The 20786-nt window shown below is 41.1% G+C and overlaps 1 protein-coding gene across 1 annotated transcript in view; it reads right to left on the bottom strand.

The window, feature by feature from the left end:
- LOC311235811 (tyrosine-protein kinase yes-like) overlaps positions 1-19967 on the bottom strand; it is a gene marked incomplete at its 3' end in the record, with an annotated part of 114205 nt that extends 94238 nt beyond the window's left edge. The window contains exon 1 of the mRNA XM_084323311.1: positions 19837-19967. The remainder of the gene's footprint in view (positions 1-19836) is intronic.
- Between the last annotated feature and the right edge of the window lie 819 nt (positions 19968-20786).

The following is a 20786-nucleotide window of genomic DNA, read 5'->3' as shown; positions in this document are numbered from 1 at the left end:
GGAAAACATCAATACCGCGGCAGCTCTAATGAGCACACGCACTAACAACCAATCAGTGAAGGAGATGGCCGACAGCGAAGGAGACCTGCGGTGCACCTCTGGGTAGAGAGGTAGGACTCTAGTAGTAAACAAGGCTGGCTAAGATAATTAGCTTGCACGCCGCTATTTTATAGTTTACGTGCCGAGTGGGTGTGTGGTGTGAATTCTGAGGCCACGGTTAGAGTAGTGTAGGGTATGCGGTGGACGTCGTTGCAATGTATTGGGGCGGAACGGAGTATTTTAGGGTGATTTTAGTACATTGTCGTGGGATACACCGCTTGCTCTGGCTAACTGTGTTCCATTCTTATAATGCATATGATCCAGTGGCGGTAGGTTGCCCCCTGGTGGAATATAATAATCTATGCACTGGGGTAGAAGAACGTGCGCGGACTGATGACGACATCAACTCGAGACATTCGCAGCAGCAAAACAAGTCTATTAATAGCTCGTCCATCGGCGCCGGGCATAAGAAGTTAATTAAACTTGACAGAAATGATATCGACGATAATTATCGATATCGAGTTATATGAAAATAATTTTATAGCAAAAACTTTTTTGGCCATATCGCCCAGCCCTACTCCCAGGTACTTAAAACTGCTCACCCTGTCCACGATAGCCCCATGTATCCACAGTGTGTCCCCTGCTGTATTCTCCTAAAATCCACGATCAGCTCCTTGGTTTTACCATTCAGGAGTACGGAGTAGGCTGTTATCCCGGCACCAGCGTAGGCCCGGTAGAATAGTGAGACTCATTGATTCACTTCACATGCTAAATACGTTTGTTTTTTCCTCACACACAGGCTATCGCACACATTAATTCATTGTATAGATAGACCGATTCTTCATAGACTTCAGTTATTGCTCGATAGACACCGTGGGATGTGTTTTATAAAATGCCCAATTATAGTTATTCTCCGTTTGCAGTGTGTACGTATGTGAGTCTTTAGAAATAGACAGATAACCTGGACTGAACTTGCTTCCACTCTGTACTCCAAGGCCACCTGCTGTGGGTATCACCGCCAAGAATGCAAGCAGACACAGACCCCTCCCCACACGCACTGAATAAGCCACATCTAGAACAGCCAAGAACCTGTCTCTGCCTGGCCCTGACATATTGTTTTGTGTCTTCTATGTCAGGAGAACAGAGAAGACTGGATTAAGTACAGAAGAGATAGGAGAGAAGTAATTTCATCCCAATCTGTAATCTTTGTGATATCACTCACTATGGGGTGTATTCCATTCTTGAGCAGTTTGATCTATAGATGGATAATATACTTTTTGGAAATGTCATGGAACCCGGACTTATCAATTATGATCGTAGACTGATCTTCATGATCAATATAGGTTTAATTATGAAACGCATAGTACAAAGTACATGTAGGTTAAATGAGCCTTGCTGAGAGGAGTGTTTTCCAGTGGCCAAGGGTGGTGGAGAAGGGGATCCAGCTCTGTTGTGGATAGAGAAGGGTGGGGGTTAGGGGACATTGGCTTTCTAGGTTTGAGATTAGGGATGGCTAGTGTGACGTCGTCACAAATTACTTCCGTGTCCACTAGCATGTTTAGTCTAATGCGGCCAATGTAAACAGCAATGGCTATAGTCCCTTTAATAACCTCTAAACTCCCAAATAGGTGGGATTATCTAGATTCTACTGTAGCTGTGGTTTTATTGGATGACAGCCAGCCAGCCAGGCAGACAGAGGTGTGATGGGGAGGTCAGACTGGAGTGAAGCCCGCCCCCGCCTGGCTGGACAGCTGTTGGTCTGGACAGGGGAGATCCTGGGAGCAGATGCTACCATCACCTTCCATCACATTCCCCTGATGCCAGGGGTCAAAGCCACGCCTAGGAACGTGAAGTGATCATATTATGTTACCGAGCAAAAGCCTTCTGGAGCGTCAGGAAAGAGAATCAGTAAATGCTACGTTGCCGGTATTAATACTGTTTTGGGTGAAACATTGTAAACAAGTTCAAAGCAATGTGTTCCTCTGGATGATCCGGGTTTGAATGACACGAAGGCCTGCCTGCACGGTGTAAAGCTGTTGACATGACAGCTCGAGCTGGCTGTGCGGTGCTGTGTGCTGGCTGTGGGGTGCTGTGTGCTGGCTGCGCGGTGCTGTGTGCTGGCTGTGTGCTGGCTGCGCGGTGCTGTGTGCTGGCTGTGGGGTGCTGTGTGCTGGCTGTGCGGTGCTGTGTGCTGGCTGTGGGGTGTGGGGTGCTGTGTGCTGGCTGCGCGGTGCTGTGTGCTGGCTGTGTGCTGGCTGTGCGGTGCTGTGTGCTGGCTGTACTGTGTGCTGGCTGTACCCCCCAACGGGTCCAATGCATCGAACATGCTTTGCATCCTCGCCAAAACGAACGCTAGCTGCTAACGCTAACTAAAATAAGCTAAGCTAACCCTGCTCAGAGATAAGGGATAAGATAAGATAAGCCTTTATTGATCCCCTTGGGGAAATGTCAAAGCAGCATGGGGGGTGGATACAGGGTGGGGGATGCATAGCTTCACAGTCCTATAAAGTCCAGTATCTATATACACTCAGGCAGGGCTGTACACTGCAACGAGATGGTCGCGAATTGCCCCTTTAATTGGCCATTGCGATTGGTAAATATTATCTGGGGGCGGGCTTGCGAGTAGTGCTTTCAAGCCTTGCATTCGCATTTCACTCCTAAATTATCCAAGGCGTGTGATGACGCGATGACGTCACTCACGCGAGCTGAGCAGTGAGCACTCAGCAGGTATGATCAGCGGGAACAATCGACTGAGCACTCACTCTGATAGACTGGCTGACTGTCTGATTCATTTAGCTATGAAGAAAAGTAAAGTTAGTATTGCTTCATATTTTCGACGCGTTCGACCTCCTATAGTGAGCCGAACTGAACTGAACTCGGACACACGGAGAGAGCTGCGGCGTCTGCTGCTCCTCCTCCCTCCCGCACCCGTGGCTGTTGTAAACACTAGTCTCTAGTGGGACACTGGGACCTCGGTGAGCCTGCCAGCCGGCTAGCTACTGATATCAACAAATGCTACAGCAAGTCTAGTAGTGCATGATAGCTCGCGTTAGCTCACTGTTCAAAACGAAACGTCCCATTAAACTAAATAGCTACAGATAGCTCCTGATATCAATGTCTTATAACACTGAGTCGATGCGTATTCGAGCTGAGGGCACGCTGAATATAGTCAATAGGGTCCAGCTGCAGCGCCGGAGAATCCTGGCCGTAGCTGGAGGCTACAGTATAGGGTCCAGCTGCAGCTCCGGAGAATCCTGGCCGTAGCTGGAGGCTACTCGAGTACACACAGACAGTGGAGCTGGTTGCATATAGCGAGCATTTTGACTTGTTGCGTGGTGGCGATGTCTCGCAGATAATACAACTACAAGTATGATTATATAATATATATATTTTATTAAAAAAAAATTATATAAAATAATTTTTTTTCTTTTTTTTTTAAATCAAAAACAATCGATATAAATAATGGTAAAATTGTTATTTAAAAATGTGCCCCTAAAAAATATTTTTTGCCCCTAAATCTCTCATTTAGGGGCAAGTGTGCCCCTAGTGAAAAAGCTTAGCGTACAGCCCTGTCAGGGGTCAGCAACCTTTTTGACATGGAGTGCCTGTTTGAAATATAGTTGTAACTAGTGTGCCTCAACAATATTCCATGCATCGTAAATTTTTGTTCTCATAATCAGGTCTTTTTAATGATCATTTTTACATTATTACATCATTATTAGTGTGGGTGACCTGGCGAAGCCAGGTTGCAACCCACACTATACATATCCATACTCTTTTTATTCTTTATTTATTTATTTATTCCACCGATTTTGCCAACACACTCGTGCCAGAGCGTTCGCGCCCCATACACGTGAAAGGTATCAAAACGACCGGCTTGCTCCAACTCGATATGCTATTCGAACTCGTAAAGTTTCACCGCACCGTCTGGCTACGAATCGACTTTAAACGGTAAAATTTCGGAAATACAGTGCAATTTAGAGTTTCAAACACTTTGATTTTGCCAACACACTCGTGCCAGAGCGTTCGCGCCCCATACACGTGAAAGGTATCAAAACGACCGGCTTGCTCCAACTCAATATGCTATTCGAACTCGTAAAGTTTCACCGCACCGTCTGGCTACGAATCGACTTTAAACGGTAAGATTTCGAAAATACAGTGCAATTTAGAGTTTCAAACACTTTGCAACACGTAAGCGTTCGCGCACCATACACGTGAAAGGTATCAAAACGAGCGGCTTGCCTATGGCAACTGCGGTCTTCGAACCCCGTAAAAGTTTCACCGCACCGTCTGGCTACGAATCGACTTTAAACGGTAAAATTTCGGTCCCATTGGGAATGCATTGCATTTTAGAGTGTAGCAGCTGAAATAATCTTTTTCCCCCTACCTTGGGTGAATTGCGAGTGTGATCTCAATTTTGGACGTAGAAATAAAACAAACACATCAAAACGATGACACGGCTGTCATCCCGCTCACAAAAGAAAAATAAATGGAATTGGACATTTCTATCTCAACTGACGACCATTTGTTTGAAGGTTCTCCTCCCCATTGACCGCCATGCAATCGCCCTCTAGAAATCCATTTTTTTTTAGCCTTCTGTTCCGATCGCCGAAGGAGTGCCACAATATCGCACGAATGCCACAATCTCGCGGACAACCCTTCGCCTACTCGTTGTAGTGCTCTTGTGCGAGTCACAACGCTTCATCTCTTATAGTTTTCTTTTAATCAACGTGACAATGCAGTCATGTAAAGAAATTTCAGAATATGCAAGTCATTGTGCTCATGGCTGATTGGTTCAGGCTTAACAGCTGTGAGGCTCAGGGCTCATGGCTGAGCTGACCTGCCAATGACATCATCCACTTAACCCATCATTGGCCATCACTGTGTTGCACTACTGAATTGCTGGACAGCGCCCTCTGTCTTGTGGGTTGTGTCATTGTACTCAGTAGGGATATCCTCTTTCATTTTTCATTGGTCCATGTTGACCACCTTTCATTGGTCGATGTTGACCACTCCCCCGATCCTTAGACCACGCCCCCTTAGGCCACACCCCCTCAGTGTATCTCTTGAACCGTTTGTCGTAGAGACTTGCGGATTGTGCCATTGGTCGATGTTGACCACCTTTCATTGGTCGATGTTGACCACTCCCCCGATCCTTAGACCACGCCCCCTTAGGCCACACCCCCTTTCAAAAAAATCGAAAACCGAAAAAGTTCAAAAACTCGGAAAAATCCCAAAACCCGAAAACTCGGAAAAATCCGAAAAATCCTAAAAATCCGAAAACTCGGAAAAATCCAAAAAACTCGCAAAAATCCCAAAACTCGGAAAAATCCGAAAACTCGGAAACATCAAAAATCCGAAAAAGTTCAAAAACTCTGAAAAGTCCGAAAACCCGAAAAAATCCCAAAACTCTGAAAATTCCAAAAACTCGGAAACATCAAAAATCCGAAAAAGTTCAAAAACTCGGAAAATTCCGAAAACTCGGAAACATCAAAAATCCGAAAAAGTTCAAAAACTCGGAAAAGTCCGAAAACCCGAAAAAATCCAAAAACTCGGAAAATTCCGAAAACTCGGAAACATCAAAAATCCGAAAAAGTTCAAAAATTCGGAAAAGTCAGAAAACCCGAAAACCCGGAAAAATGCAAAAACTCGTAAATTTCCGAAAACTCGGAAACATCAAAAATCCGAAAAAGTTCAAAACAGGCGTCACCCACACTTTCACAATTTCCCCCGCGCGGAATTGTCTAGTTGTTATTGTTATTATTAACAATATTATTATGATGGTTGTATCAACCCTAAATCTGAGTTGGGGGGGGGGATGCAATGCAGACTAACAGCTGCATACAGTGAGACCATTTCACTCAAATTTGCCCATTCATTTTTGGACACATCACACACCATTGGTGTGTGTACTGTACGTGTGCTGTCATAGCTCCACCTACAGGCCTAATGGAGAACACCAGGATGTGAATGGAGGGTGAATGTGAGGTATATTGTGTAAATAAGTTTTGATTGATCGCAAGACTACACTGTAAACAAAATAATTATAATAAGTTACCAGAACTTAAAAATATTGAGTTCAGTTACTGTGCATTAAGGTTTTCAGTTTTCAATCCATAATAAGTTAACAGAAAAATAAGTACACAACCACATTATTTCAACCTAATAAAACTATGTTTATTGTCATTGTTTTAAGAACACAAGTTGACTTGGTAATACTCACATTTTGAGTAAAAGAAATTGCTTTTAACATGTGCAATGTTCAATGAAATAGAAAAATAAATAATAAAATGTGTTGATTAACACTTTGATCGCCATGGGTTAAATTCATAATTTACCATCCCTAGCCAGCTCTATTTGTCTATGGAGAAGTTCCCCTTCTTTGCAGGGCTATAACTTTTTAAATTATATTGCTAAATTGCCATTATTATGGCCCATTCAATGTCCTATATGTATTGTTCAGGGTGTAACAACGTTAAACTTTTTCATTCACATATTCATACTAAAATATGGTCTAAAGTATAAGTATGTTTTTATCGTTTTCTGCAGCTTTCTCCAGAACTTGATTTATAGCTCCAAATGCATTATATTGATGATGAAATACAGTTTGATAGCAATCGGCGCGAGATAAAAAATGTCAACTGGACGTTGTTCTAGAAGTTACTACGTATCATCTGATATTGACCGGATGGGCGAGGGGGCGTTTATAATTCTGTGGGCAGCGTTAGATGATTCATCCAGTGTGGATCATATGATCATCATAGAAGTTTATATGGAACACGTTAGAATATAACGCTGCAACTCACCGTGGCTTCCTCGCGCCGCTGGCAGATGAGCGTGGAACAGAATTTTTTCTATTATGGGATGGAGAAATGCCCGATCCATTTCCAGGTTGTATAATAGTATATACGTCCAAATCATGTTGTTTTTTCGAGTTATTTGCACCGATCGATGTTCACTGTGTCAAGACGGAGTCTCTCTAACGATAGCGAGTGCCCGGACGACATATGGATGAGCACTTCCGGTTCACAGGGTCATTTCCTGTTGGCGATCTGCCGATCGGCCACCAGATGGCGCTCTTGAACCGCTAGAGAGTTGAGTGGAGCTTTGCAGTGTATCTCAGGGCTCCGGAGGGGAAATATGATTTCGATCACAGATTTTTGAAATATTGATATCAAAGACGAGTTACGGCGTCTTCGGCAGAATGAGCATGGCTAGGAATGACGTCTAAACACGTCATCGGCAACCATAGTGTTAATCCCACTGGTCACAATGGTGACCGTAATAATGTTTTTGTTATAAGGCTCTGCAAATGTTACTGAATGATGTAGCAATGTATTTCCAGCTAAATTGAAATAATAAACAAATAAAGGGTCTCAATTAAATATGTGGTAGTAAAAAGAACCTGTGGGAGGATTTCAACAAGATAAATGCGACAACAGTGCAAAATATTTCACTATAATATTTGAAAATCAAAAAAAAAAAAAAAAAAATCTATTTCTTTTTATTTAATTTTTTTATAATTTTTTTATGCTGCCCCCTGTGCCTATGAAAATGCCCCCGCGTGCCTATGCAGGCATGCGTGCCTAGGGTTGCCTACCCCTACACTATAGATACACTTAAGGTTAGGGCTGGGCGATATGGCCTAAAAATAAAATCCCTGATTATTTTTTTTTAAATCCGATTTACGATTTTAATCGATTTTTTTCTCTTGAGCTAAAAAAAAAAAAGAAAAAAAAAAACATTGTTTTTATTTGACACAAAAACCAAGATGAATGGCCCTATTGGAATTGAAGTGCAAACCTAACTTTCACCAATCTTCACTTAATTTTCTTATATATATATATATATAATATAAAAGGTTACTCTTGATCAAACAAAGATGAATGTCCCTATTGGGATTAATAGTGCAATAACTAGCTTTTTCACCATACTTGACAAATAAAAGGTGCCTCTTGATCATCAAACAAGAATGAATTTCCCTATTGGGATTAATAAAGTGCAAATCGAAGTTTCACCAAACATAACTTTTTGTAAAATAAAAGGTGACTACAAAAAAAAAAAAAAAAAAAAAATTAAATCAAAATCGTCCAAAATTATTAATTATTTCGAATTAATCTAAAAATCGCTTAATCTCCCAGCCCTACTTAAGTTGTTTGTTTTCTCCTGTTTTGGTTAGGTAAGAGTAGTTTAGGTAATGTAATCTCTTTTACCATAGATTAGATTGTGTTTATTTGGAGTATAGTGGTGTTTGTTTGTTGTTTTGGCCTGGGCTCACCCCTGAGCTACATGTGCTTCCTTTGCCTCTATTCAATAAATATCATTGTTGTTTACAAACCTGGTCCATCTTTTCTGTCAACCAACTGTTATGTTACAGCCCTTTACCCTTAGACACACAGGGGTCGTAACAGTATAGATACAAATACAATATAATAATATAAAAAGTACAAACACAAGATAGTCCAGTGGTGAGAGTCCAGTGATATGAGTCTCTACTCTCTAGTTCAAAATACAAGATCGGTACGGTGATGCGAGTCTCTAGTTCTCTAGGGGGCGGGGTCTCTAGGGGGGGGTTACACTATAAAAACTAACTGGATAGTTGACAATAATAAACATTTAACTTCATTAGCTGAAATATTCTAAAATCATTAAGTCTGCTATAAGCCATTCTCCCTTTCTGTGTGTTTGGAAAGACCAGATGAGGTCAGAGGAGTTTGATAGTATTTACGGAGGATGGCCAGATAATGTTGATATTTAAACCATAACAAATATGATACATTAATAAATACATGATCATGCAACATAAAATAAATTGTTGTAGGAACGGTTTGGGAGAGAGAGGAAGGAAGGGGTTTTAGGTTGCGTGTTGTGAGTAGTTATTTCAAGTTTAACCCTTTCTCTGCCACGCTTATATCCATCCTTGTAGCCAGTCTGCCAGCTCTATTTGTCTATGGAGATGTTCACCTACTTTGCAGGGCTATAACTTTTTAATTTGTATTGCTAAATTGACATTACTATGGCCCATTCAACATCGATTAGCTATCGTTCAGGGTGTAGGAACGTTTTACTTTTTCATTCACACATTCATACAAAAATACGGTCTAGAGCAGGGGTGTCAAACTCATTTTCACAGAGGGCCACATCAGCATTATGGTTGCCCTCAAAGGGCCAAAGACCGTATAAATGTTAATGTAATGTAAAATAAATGTAGCTACCATTTACATATTGTTAAACATGTTGTTTCTGTATTTATTACTTATTCAAGTTATACATATTGCACATGCATTTGCATATATGTTAGCTTATGTTATTTTAACAAATGATTTTAGTTTATCAGAACCCCATATTACTCCATTAATCAATGATCAAACCATTCAAGTAAATAACAAAGAAGAAGATCATCAAATACATGCTATGACATTAAGTTTGTTCAAAACCTTTTTGTCACAGTCAAGAGGGGCAGAACTAACAACTGAGCTGCAAAGAACACGTGGGACAGATGTAGCAGATGTTACAAAAACAAATGGCTGCACACAACCTTGCAGAGGCCATACATCCAACTAATGGAAGATAGTTTAATTAACTTTAATTAACAGATTGCAGAATGGGTACAGTACAGTACAGCTCAATACACACAATTGTTAAGGGGATGCAGACCAGAGAAAGACTTTCGACTTGTTTACATTAGAGATGTTCCGATACCATTTTTCCCTTTCCGATCCGATTCCGATACCTAAGCTTTGGGTATCGGCCGATACCGATATTTATCCGATACCAGTGCATACATAAAAAAATTTAAATAAAAAAATTATATAAATTAAATTTTTTTTTTTTTTTTTTTTTTTTAAGATACTGTTATACTGTTTTTTTAGTCATAACTAGAAAGTAATGGTATTTATTCAACAACAGGTGATTGTATAGATTTGTATTAGTATTATTAATCAATGAGTATGGGCTGCAGCACTGCAGATATACCCTACTCCAATGATCCACACGGACTGAGTTGCACTCGCTACTCAGTGGCTCTGCAGATATACCCTATTCAGTCTGTAAGCTAGTGGGAGATAGAACGTTCATGTTGTGATTTTTGATGCAAAATAAATATTCAACATTCTCTTTTGAAACTCCGCCTCAGACTCTTATCCTTTGGCACTTGCTGTACTTTGCTTGCAGGTCTGCAGCCATTATTGCTGGATTATGCACCAACTTTAGACACGGTAACGTTATCAAGCTAAGCTAACTGACCTAGCTCGTCTTCCCGCATTGACATTTGATAACGTTAGTAATAGTCAGCTAACGCTAGTCAGTAGCTACTTATACAATTCACCGTGGGGGCATTATTGTTGATAGCCGGTCATGGACAGTGTTAGGTCCTGGAGAAAGGACAGGCGATCATCTGATTTGATGTAACGTTAAAGCGGATGTTGTTCCAACTAGCTATCTTTCCAGCTAATGCTATCATAACACCAGCAAAACACATCCCGTCCGAGCTCCCCGTCACACCAGCACTGTCGGGGACAATGGGATTTAAGAAAGTGTATCTGCTGTTAAAATGACACAGCATCACACTTTAAAACATGTTCATTTTATAATCCTCACTCTCCGCAGGACTCGGCAGGAGATAAATTACATCATGGGATCGGAGGCTACAATTCACGTGTACTTGCCGATACCGATACCAGCATTTTAGGCAGTATCGGCGGCATTTCCGATACTGGTATCGGTATCGGAACAACTCTAGTTTACATCAGGGTCCACCATTTTCAATTTGTAATGAAATTGCTATTATGTGTCTGCATGAACACACAACTGTAACTTTACTCAAAAATAACAAAATAAGGGTTGTCTCAGTTCACAACTATATTGGTCAAGTTTTGGGTGGGACTTGTTTGCGTCCCTACAGCTTCTTATTCAATTGAGCGAGATGCTCGGTTATGTCACACAGCCAGTTTGCATCCGACAGTTCAGACAATATTTCTTCAACCCTTTGTTACCTATTCCGCCTGGATTTTTTTTGTATTTTGGGCTGTAAAATTGTCAAAGAATGTCTGAGGAGTAAGTGCTTTTGGCTTTTTTCCTTTGTTACTTCATCAATACCTCAGATGTTCAACATACATGTATGTGTAAGAATGTGTAATAACTAAGGCTGTCAAAGTTAAAGCTTTAAAGCTAAAAAAAAAATAATAATAATTACCAGAGCTCTTGGGGGGCCACATCAAATGACGTGGCGGGCCACATTTGGCCCGCGGGCCATGAGTTTGACACCTATGGTCTAGAGTATAAATATGTTTTTATCGTTTTCTGCAGTATTTCATAGAACGTGAGTTATAGCCATTTATGCATATATTAGATCATCAAATGCAGTTTGATATCGATTGACGGCAGATTAAAAATTTCAATTGTACAAGGTCCTAAACGTCATGACTCATCATCTGCTGGTGACCGGAGGGGGGGGGGGGGGGGGGGTCGTTTATAATGCAATGACCGACGTTAAATGTTTCATGTAGTATGGGTGATATATTGATCATAGCAGTTTGTATGGATAATAATCAAAAACGCTGAAACTCACCGCAGCTTCCTCATAGCGATGGGGGATGATACTGGAGCAAAAAGATCGCTATTATGGGATGTTGATCTAGGCGAACCATTTCCGGGTTGTATAATACTATATACGTCCAAATAATGTTGTTTATCGAGTTATGGCAACGGATCGATTATCCAGTGTGTCCAGATGGAGTCCCGCGAGTGATAGCGAGTGGCGGACGGAATAGGGGTGACACCAAGCACTTCCGGCCCCACTTCCGGTTTGACAACTCGCCGATCGGCCACCAGGTGGCGGTATTGAAGCGCTGGAGAGTTGAGCGGAGTCAAGGATCCGTGGGTCAAGGATCCGTGGGTGAAATATGAATACCATGACAGAAATTTGAAATATTGATCTCAAAGACGCTGTAAAACGTCATTGGCAGATTAAGCATGGCGAGGAATGACGTCTTAACACGTCATCTGCGGAGAAAGGGTTAAAACTCAATATATCAAAACGTGGTACTTTACAGTGAACAGGAGGTCTATACTAAATATATTGTTTTTCATTGAAATGTCTGGAAGAGCTAAAAAATAAAAATGTCAAATGATATTTCCGTTGCCTTTTTTTGGTTGATCTAAATGTTACCGATTGTGTTAAATGGGCATATGATATCATCTCATATCGATCGCATTCACCTGAATCAAATCGTATCGTGGCAGACTTTGTGATATAGGCAAATATCATATCGTTGTCCAAAGAATCAATATCGTATTGCATCGTGATGAAACTGGTGATTCCCACCGTTACTATTATCTGTACATATCCCTTACCTACTTTTACTAGTTACACTGCTGGCCAGTATGACTACCATAATGACTTTATACCTGTATCACTGTACATATTAATACCACAACCCTGTACATACCAGGGCTCCAGACTAACTTTTTTCACCACCGTCCCAGAACCGTCCCGAAATACAATTTTAACCGTCCCAAAGTGAATGTAACCGTCCCAAAAATCAAATGTTGTTTCTTTACTTTGGTTTTGTCGTCTATAATAATATTGCCATAAGAAACACCATTCAGAGAAGGGGAGAATAAATTGATTTAGTCAAAAGGCTCCCATGGTGGAAAGATTTCACAAGAATAATTATGATTAAAAATAAATATAAAAAAGTGTTTAACAAGGTGCTAGTATAGGGATATTTGGTCACGGTGCTGTTATAGTCAACCAATTGGAGCCATGTTGATTATTCCTTCCATAGGAAAATATATTTAAATGTATTTTATTTCGTTTTATTTTTTTTTGTTATTACAAATGTGTGTTTATGGTTGAAAATGTTAGAGATAAATAAAGATCAAATCAAATCTAACTGAATAAGTTATCCCTCTTCTAACAAGAAAGAAAAACGTAGTTTAGCTTTAAACTACATAATGTCATTGCGTCCAGAGATTCCACCTTTGATAACTAAAGTAATGACACTTGACTAGTAATGAAACATGTCCCTTAGATCGCGCTGTCCTCCTGGTCGATATTGATAATTGCTGCTAAATTCCAGCGGGCCCTCCTCACTGAATATGGATTCATTGTGTAGCTGAAGTGAAGTTTGCCTATAGCCTGTCGTCTATTTCTCCGCGTTCGTTTAGATAAATGTAACGTTATGCCAATTAACTCGCAATGGTAGTAACATTACGTGTTAGTATAGAATAGAATAGAATAGAAATCCTTTAATAATCCCGAGGGAAATTCGGCACTACAGAGCAGACTATGTATCGCTCACATTGAACAACAATAAACATTTAGGTCAATAGGACTAAAATAGGAATAACAATATAATAATATTAAAAATAAGAATAAAATAGTGTGAACTATGGATTAATCAGTGGCAGTCTGATACGTTAGTCAGTAACGTTAGCTAGCAATAAGCAGCTATAACTAGAACGCGTCGATAACTGTATACAGTTCCAATAGACTAACATTACACTTCTGTGATTTAAATGTGTCCTCACCTTAGACTCAGGGGTAGTATTGCTGGATGCAGTTCCCTGTTAGTCATTTTGGGTCTGTGTTTATCCTCTTCAAATAGCGCAGCATGTTTGCGGTGCTCTCTTCACTGAGAGGATGCCACAGTATAGCGCGTTTTTTTTTTTTTTTTATAACATTCTGATCTTTCCGCGGTTCTTGTACAGTGGTCTCGTGCCGTGCGACTGTCAATTACCAGCTGTCATTCACTGTGTCAACCAGGGTTAAATACCAGTGGAGAAAGCCTAGGTAAGAGATATTTCCCTCACCTGTTAACATGTTTTTCTTTTTCGATGCAAGATTAATTTGGGGTGTGACGCTGCTGCAATGCGACTGGCTGAGGAGAGGTGGGTAGGAACTTGATGCTGGATTAGCTAGGGGTGGGACGATACATCGATCCAGATCGATACATCGATGTAATTATCAACGATCGAATCGGATCGATGCGATGTAATAAGATCGATTCATATCGATACTCTTATTTTGAAAATCCTGTGGCGAGTCTCATAACTGATTGTGTTAAATGGGCATATGATATCATCTCATATCGATCGCAGGCACCTGAATCTAATCGTATCGTATTGTATCGTGAGAGACTTTGTGATATCGGCAAATATCGTATCGTTGTCCAAAGAATCGATATCGTATCGTATCATGATGAAACTGGTGATTCCCACCCCTACGATTAGCGTATCGCTGCGTTGGGAGGCGGAGATAGTCATTGGATTTGGCAAATCACGCTACGTTTAGACTTCAGTGAACTTAATCAGCACGAGACATTCACTTGACAGCAATATATGCGCGCACTGACAGTCGGCCAATTGACATTTCCTGTGAAAAAGAAAATCCTCTCCGTCCCGGTTGCGTCCCAGCAAAGATTTCTGTTCGTCCCAAATCAATATTTGATCGTCCCCGGGACGACGGGACATCGTTAGTCTCGAGCCCTGGTACATACATCTTGATTAGCACCATTACTCAGTAGGGTTGGTTGGGTACCGTTCACATTTGAACCGATACCAGTACCTGGGATTCGATACCGGTACCCGACGGTACCTTTTTTGTCTCTGTAATAACAACATTTTTATTTCAGTTGTGAAACTAAACTAGAGTCTAAACATCTCAATTGCAACATTGTCATCACACCACACAAACTAAAACCCCTCGTTATCGCAGCTATCGTTAGTTAAGGTTTTTACCGCGACGTGGGCATTCAGAAGTTGTGATGATGCAAAGCATGTTAGACACATTGGACCCGTTGCTCACGGAGTTTTCACTGCACAGAAACAGCGATACTCGCGAGGAGAGTTGCCACAGGGCTGTCGAATGAGAGCTAGATGTATCATGTCATAGCTTCTAAAATTGAAGGTCCGCGCTGGTCTGTGTCTATTATGAAATGACAATTGCGTGTCATTGGAATTAAGATTATTTTCTAACTGGGCGGATCTTAGGGTACCAAAATGTGGCACAGATTGATCTAACGTGAATCAGTACTCGGTACTACCGACGTAATGAGTTCGGTTATCCAACCCTATTCTCCAGCATTTCCGATTCTGCTATCACTTGGCACTATTTTGTTTCTTGAAAAAAGCCAGTCTATTACAACACGCTGGAGCCTGTTCACAGGTAATGCCGCCTATCAGCGGTTGTAATTTTTTGTTGGAAATTGGTAACTCTTGTAATGTTTTCCCAGATGCATAAATTAATTGTTTAGGGAAATCTATTTTTAGAACGCATCTTAAAGAGCATGGCAGCAGCAATATACCCATATCTTAATGCATATTGTCAATCAAAACTGTCAGTTACCATTTGTAATAAATACATTACGTCCACTCTGTCTGTCTGCAGCATGTCTCCGCTCATGGAATGGCGTATTTCTTCTGTATCAATATTCTATGAACGCTATGCAAAGTGGGCAACATGTTGTTGGTTGGCACAATTTGGAAATGCATAAACACAAACAGAGGCTTTCTGTGTCATGCCCTTGCTCTACCTAGGTGCTGCACCTCGCCTAAACTAAGCGCAGTATTTCTATATGTCCGAAGGCGTCTGATATGTGTGCTACATGTCCCAAAAGGCAACTCAGGTTGCATTCAAAACGAATGTCTCATTCCTCTCAATACAGCTTATAACAAATTATGCAAATTTGCTCTTGGATGCCCTTTTACAACTCATCACTGTCTAATGTATGAAACACTGAACTTGCCCTCTCCCACTGTAAGAAGACAGTGCCACTGGTTACCATTTATTTTTAAATGTATTCATTTTAAATTATCCACAATATCTAAAACAATACTTGGCTCCATATTATTCCAATTATTATTTAAGGCATTCTAGTCAACTCTATTTTTCCATACCTACACGTTCAACACTCTCAAAAACAGAAAGGAATGCCTTTTTGTTCAAAGCCGCTGCTGATTGGAATAACCTACCTGCAAATCCATTTCAGCTTTTTATTTATTTAAAAATGTGCTGTCTTCTTACTATCAAAGTACATGTACATGTTTTTAGTTTATCATTTATATACTGTACTGCATACTATCATGACATTCATGACTGATCTCTTCCAAAGTAACAATCCATTCTATCCTTGCTTGATTTGTGTTTTGTTTGTCCTGTGTATTTTGTGATCTCATATGTTGGTTTACTTGTTTTGTATTGTTATTTCTTAGTTGATTTCATTGTTGTAGATTCATGTTGTTGTAGATGTTTTTATTTATTTGATTTTTTTTTTAACACAATGGCGCCCAAGGACGTATATTTATCCGTGTTTCGATTCCAACGGTTGTGGACAGAGGCACGGATAAATCCGTGGCAAGTTGTTATTGCTTTTATTCCATTTTAATAACCTATTCAAGGTCGCCGAGCAGCACTGCAGATCTACCCTACTCTATGAATTCGAGAAGGTGCAATACCGGCCAGATCCTCTTAGGGGCGCTATCGCGATAATGCAGTGTTCCCTGTGGCCGAACGGTGGACTCTTTTTTTTGGAGTTTCCAGTAGCAGGATTCTGGATGTGTAGCCTGTACCTTGGATTACGTTTTGCATCGCAGATTTCACCATGCAATAAGGGGATTTATCATCAGCCAATGGACATATCGATCTACCAGATGGCGATCGATAACGGGGCAATGCTCGGGGGGGGGGATCAGCCCGGACCACGGTAAGATCTTTTTCACGTAACGTACAGCCCAATCGGGCATTTTATGATACTCAACCAGGCGTTCGGCCTATGAGGCTAACACGGTTATTGGTAATCGATAATCAGAAACGACGTCCCCCGCCCCCCCCCCCCTTTCATGCATACATGCTTTGGGATCGTGCCGATCATATGCAGTTTGAGTTATTTCTGTAGCATCTGTAAAACGGAAATGCCATTGGATATAACGTTAGCAGCTATTAGCCCTATATCTAGCCTTCCAGAAAATATACTAGACCAAATCCGGTATAATGCTTATATTCACGGCGCTATAAAATGAGAACCTATTGATGATTTTTTTTTCTTTAAGCCATTTTGAAGGGACGGTTTATGGACTCAATTGACAATGAGAATGGACAGATAGCAATACTATAAAGTATAGATTTAGCTCTACAAAAAGCCGCACGTCTGTTTCAATTCCCCGGTCCTCTTGAGATTAATTAGACTCATCCCAATGGCCCCGAATGTGTTAATGTGCATACACATTGTATATTGTGTCTAGGAGCCCCTCGAAAACGAGATGCTACATCTCAAAGGGTTATTCCGAATAAAGAATTTCAATATAAACTCATGTCCATGCCCACACCCGATTCTCAGCTCATTGTCCTGAGTGTATGTCCGAAAAGGGCTTTATATAACGCTAAGCAGGCTGTATCCCAACGTAACAAACTTTTCACAGTAACATTAGCGTAACTATCCATAGAATTTTCCTTCCATGAGATTTCAGTTTCGAGTTCCACTCGAGTTCAATTGAAACAGCTAGTACTTGAGTAACTCACGCCAAATCCCTAGTGTGGATTAAAACTTGTTTTTTTTCATAGCCCCCAAATCCCTGTTTGCTGCCAGTCTAAAAGCGTCCCTGTTGGCTGTTCAATCAATATTTGTGAACATGAGCTACTCTCTCCCAAAGCAAAAAAAAGAGAAGTAACTCAAACTTGTGATGTCATCGGGTCTGGAACTGCTATATTGACAATGAATGGGAGACTGACTGGATAATGGATATTGATGGATCGGATATTGATGCTGGGAGTTGTTGTTTTTGGCCAATCTGATGTTTTAGTCACCAAGTGGTGTTCCCAGGGGCACATTGGACCACCATCGCCTTCATCGTCAAAAGGTAGGCATACACACACAATGTGAAAACAAACTGCCAATCAGAGGCTGGGAAATATTTGTAATACTTTTTTTAAATAAAAATGTATTCAGTTTAAACCTGCTGGTGCCTCTGATAGTCTATGGAAAACCTTTGTGGCGCGGCCGTGCATAGACTTCAAAAGATGACGCAGAGCTCGCTCTATTTCTGCTGGGCAGGTAAACTCACTCTTGCTCATTTATCAGAAGTTGTCTACTGCAGCTTTAACGCTTCAAAAAGAAAAGTTATTTTGAGTTTATTATTTTGGGAGCTTTAAACAGGAGTTGCAAACCCTTCTTCTTCATGACTTGAACTGCTGTTTCACAGCTTGGCTCAGCAACAAAGAAAGTGGGATGTGCGTAAAATCTTAATAGAGACTGCTTTTGTGGACCCACAGAATGTTTGGGTTCTTTATCACAAATTTGAGTTTCAGCGCTCTTAAAGGATAACTCCACTTTTTTTTAAATTAGCTTATTTAACATCTTCCCTGGAGTTAGACAAGAAGATGCATACCTTTTTTGTCTCTGTGCGTGCATTTTAGCTTTGGGAATAGACGCTCCGTTAGCATAGCTTAGCTTCATCACTGGAAGTGGGGGAGGACAGTAGCCTTACAGTGCCTTACAGTGTATTGCAAGGTCTGACATTGACCAAACTTGATATGCATGACCTTGGTGGGCTCTAGGTCAACTCCTGAAAAGGGGGTCAATGTCAGACTTTGCAATCAAAAGTTAGGGGGCTAATAACCCTTGCCATAATTTCAGTGCGCCCCTAACTTTTGATTGCAAGGTCTGACATTGACCCCCTTTTCAGGAGTTGACCTAGAGCCCACCAAGGTCATGCATATCAAGTTTGGTCAATGTCAGACCTTGCAATACACTGTAAGGCACTGTAAGGCTACTGTCCTCCCCCACTTCCAGTGATGAAGCTAAGCTATGCTAACGGAGCGTCTATTCCCAAAGCTAAAATGCACGCACAGAGACAAAAAAGGTATGCATCTTCTTGTCTAACTCCAGGGAAGATGTTAAATAAGCTAATTTAAAAAAAAAAGTGGAGTTATCCTTTAACATGTATCTTTAAGTGAGTGTAGTTTCCCTTTGGGAGGAGGTCGAGGACTGGTTTACTGCAGATATAGCAATATGTGAATTTGCATGCAGATCGTCTGGAAACTACATCAGATAGTTTGAAAAAAGCATCCAGTTTAATATTTGTCTGATAGCTTGTTTGAAAGGATGAGGTGGCAGTCTCGATTCAGATGTCTGGGTTTTTGTCTCTTAGGTCATCAGGCCTGGGCTAGACTACTCAGTGGTCTGACTTGACTGGCTGGCATCCTTTTACTGGTCTCTCCCTGTTGGACTGGGAATGACAGGCAATAATACACAATAAATGCACATTGCTTCAACTTTTGGATTCAAGCTGCCTGAATCAGACGTTGTATCACGGGTATATCCTCTGGGGTTCAGAGCTGAAAACCAACGAACCGATACTACAATTGACCATTTTAATTGAGTTACCCTATAGTTGCGATATTCCTCCAATGGCGCATTTTTTTTTACACATGGAATTGTCGTGTTCCTCTTGATTCCATAATAGTATTTGTCACAGAAGGCAAACATCCAGGCTAATTTGGGATATATTACATTGTAACTATTAGAGAGACAGAGAGAGGTGTTTACCGGAGGAAAGCGCGAGGTTTCCCCATGTGTTCAGGGGGAACAGCAACTACACACTGTATGAAAATCCCTGTAGGCTAATGTAACGAAAACTAGGTTATATGACAACACACACAGGTATGTCCTATTTTTTAACCTATCCGGAAGATTATTATTGTTGTAGTATAGAGCAAATGATACGAATGTCAAAACAAACAGGAACGGTAAAAGGGGCATCGTTTCGGCCCATCGTCGGAAAATGTTACATTATTACCTTTTCTTTAAATCCACGTCCTTGAGTCACATGCGCCACGGTGTGTTCCCCCTCTCTCTCCCCACAAATCAGACCCGTTCAATCGGGGGAAAATAGTTATTCCAGGCTGGAAAGAGTCGCCCTCATCATCCTCCTCCTCACTTCATCCATCCAGCAGGCAGCTTGGGGTTTGTGTTTGTTGAATTCGGTCAGATAAAATCAAATGTAAAAAATGAAGTAAAATCAAAGCGAGGCATCTGTTACAATAAATAAAGGAATACCGGAAGTAAAAAAAAAAACACACATTTGGGTCAACAAGTCTATCGGGATGTATCAAGTGGCATGGATGCAGAATAGAAGTGGCTCTTTGTAACCTACACTTCTTCCTACCAATAAACTTGCAGCAACCCCCACACAACAACACAGAGCTCTCATGCGATCACGTCATCATAACAAGCACCCGGTGCATTTTATTTTCAGTCTATGGCAGAAATTAATGTATTTTCCTTTACCCTGTACCAGTAATTTTGTCCTTGGTATTAGATGTGCGGTTAATGGAAAAATTGCGTTTCGCCAAAAAGATTTGATGTTTTATTAACGTCCCGATTTTTAAAAGCCTAATTGCTAACCCCAAACGACCGGATGTTGCAGAGAATGCACTGACGCTGGTGACGGCGGGTGGCGTGAATATTAAAGGCAACCTACTTGTGTTCAGCTTTTCTCTGATTGGCCACGACCCCCCGCCCCCTTTTGCCGCGAACGCAGCAGCAGAGGTCCCTGCAAGGTCCCAAATTAAATGAATGAAGCGCACAGCGAGCGCGGCAGCAGAGTGTATAATGTTATTTCGCGGAGCATAATGTATAATGTTATTTCGCCCGTTTGTAAAGTCATAACATCAGTGGAGGCTGCTGACTGATTAACTCGAAACTGTACAATTGTAACGTTATATGTTGGTGCTGACTGCTGACTGA

The sequence above is a fragment of the Notolepis coatsorum genome (genome assembly GCF_963971535.1).
Source record: "Notolepis coatsorum genome assembly, chromosome: 10".
Classification (NCBI taxonomy): domain Eukaryota; kingdom Metazoa; phylum Chordata; class Actinopteri; order Aulopiformes; family Paralepididae; genus Notolepis; species Notolepis coatsorum.
The sequence above is the reverse complement of the archived record's forward strand: the minus strand, read 5'-3'. Positions and strand labels throughout refer to the sequence as shown.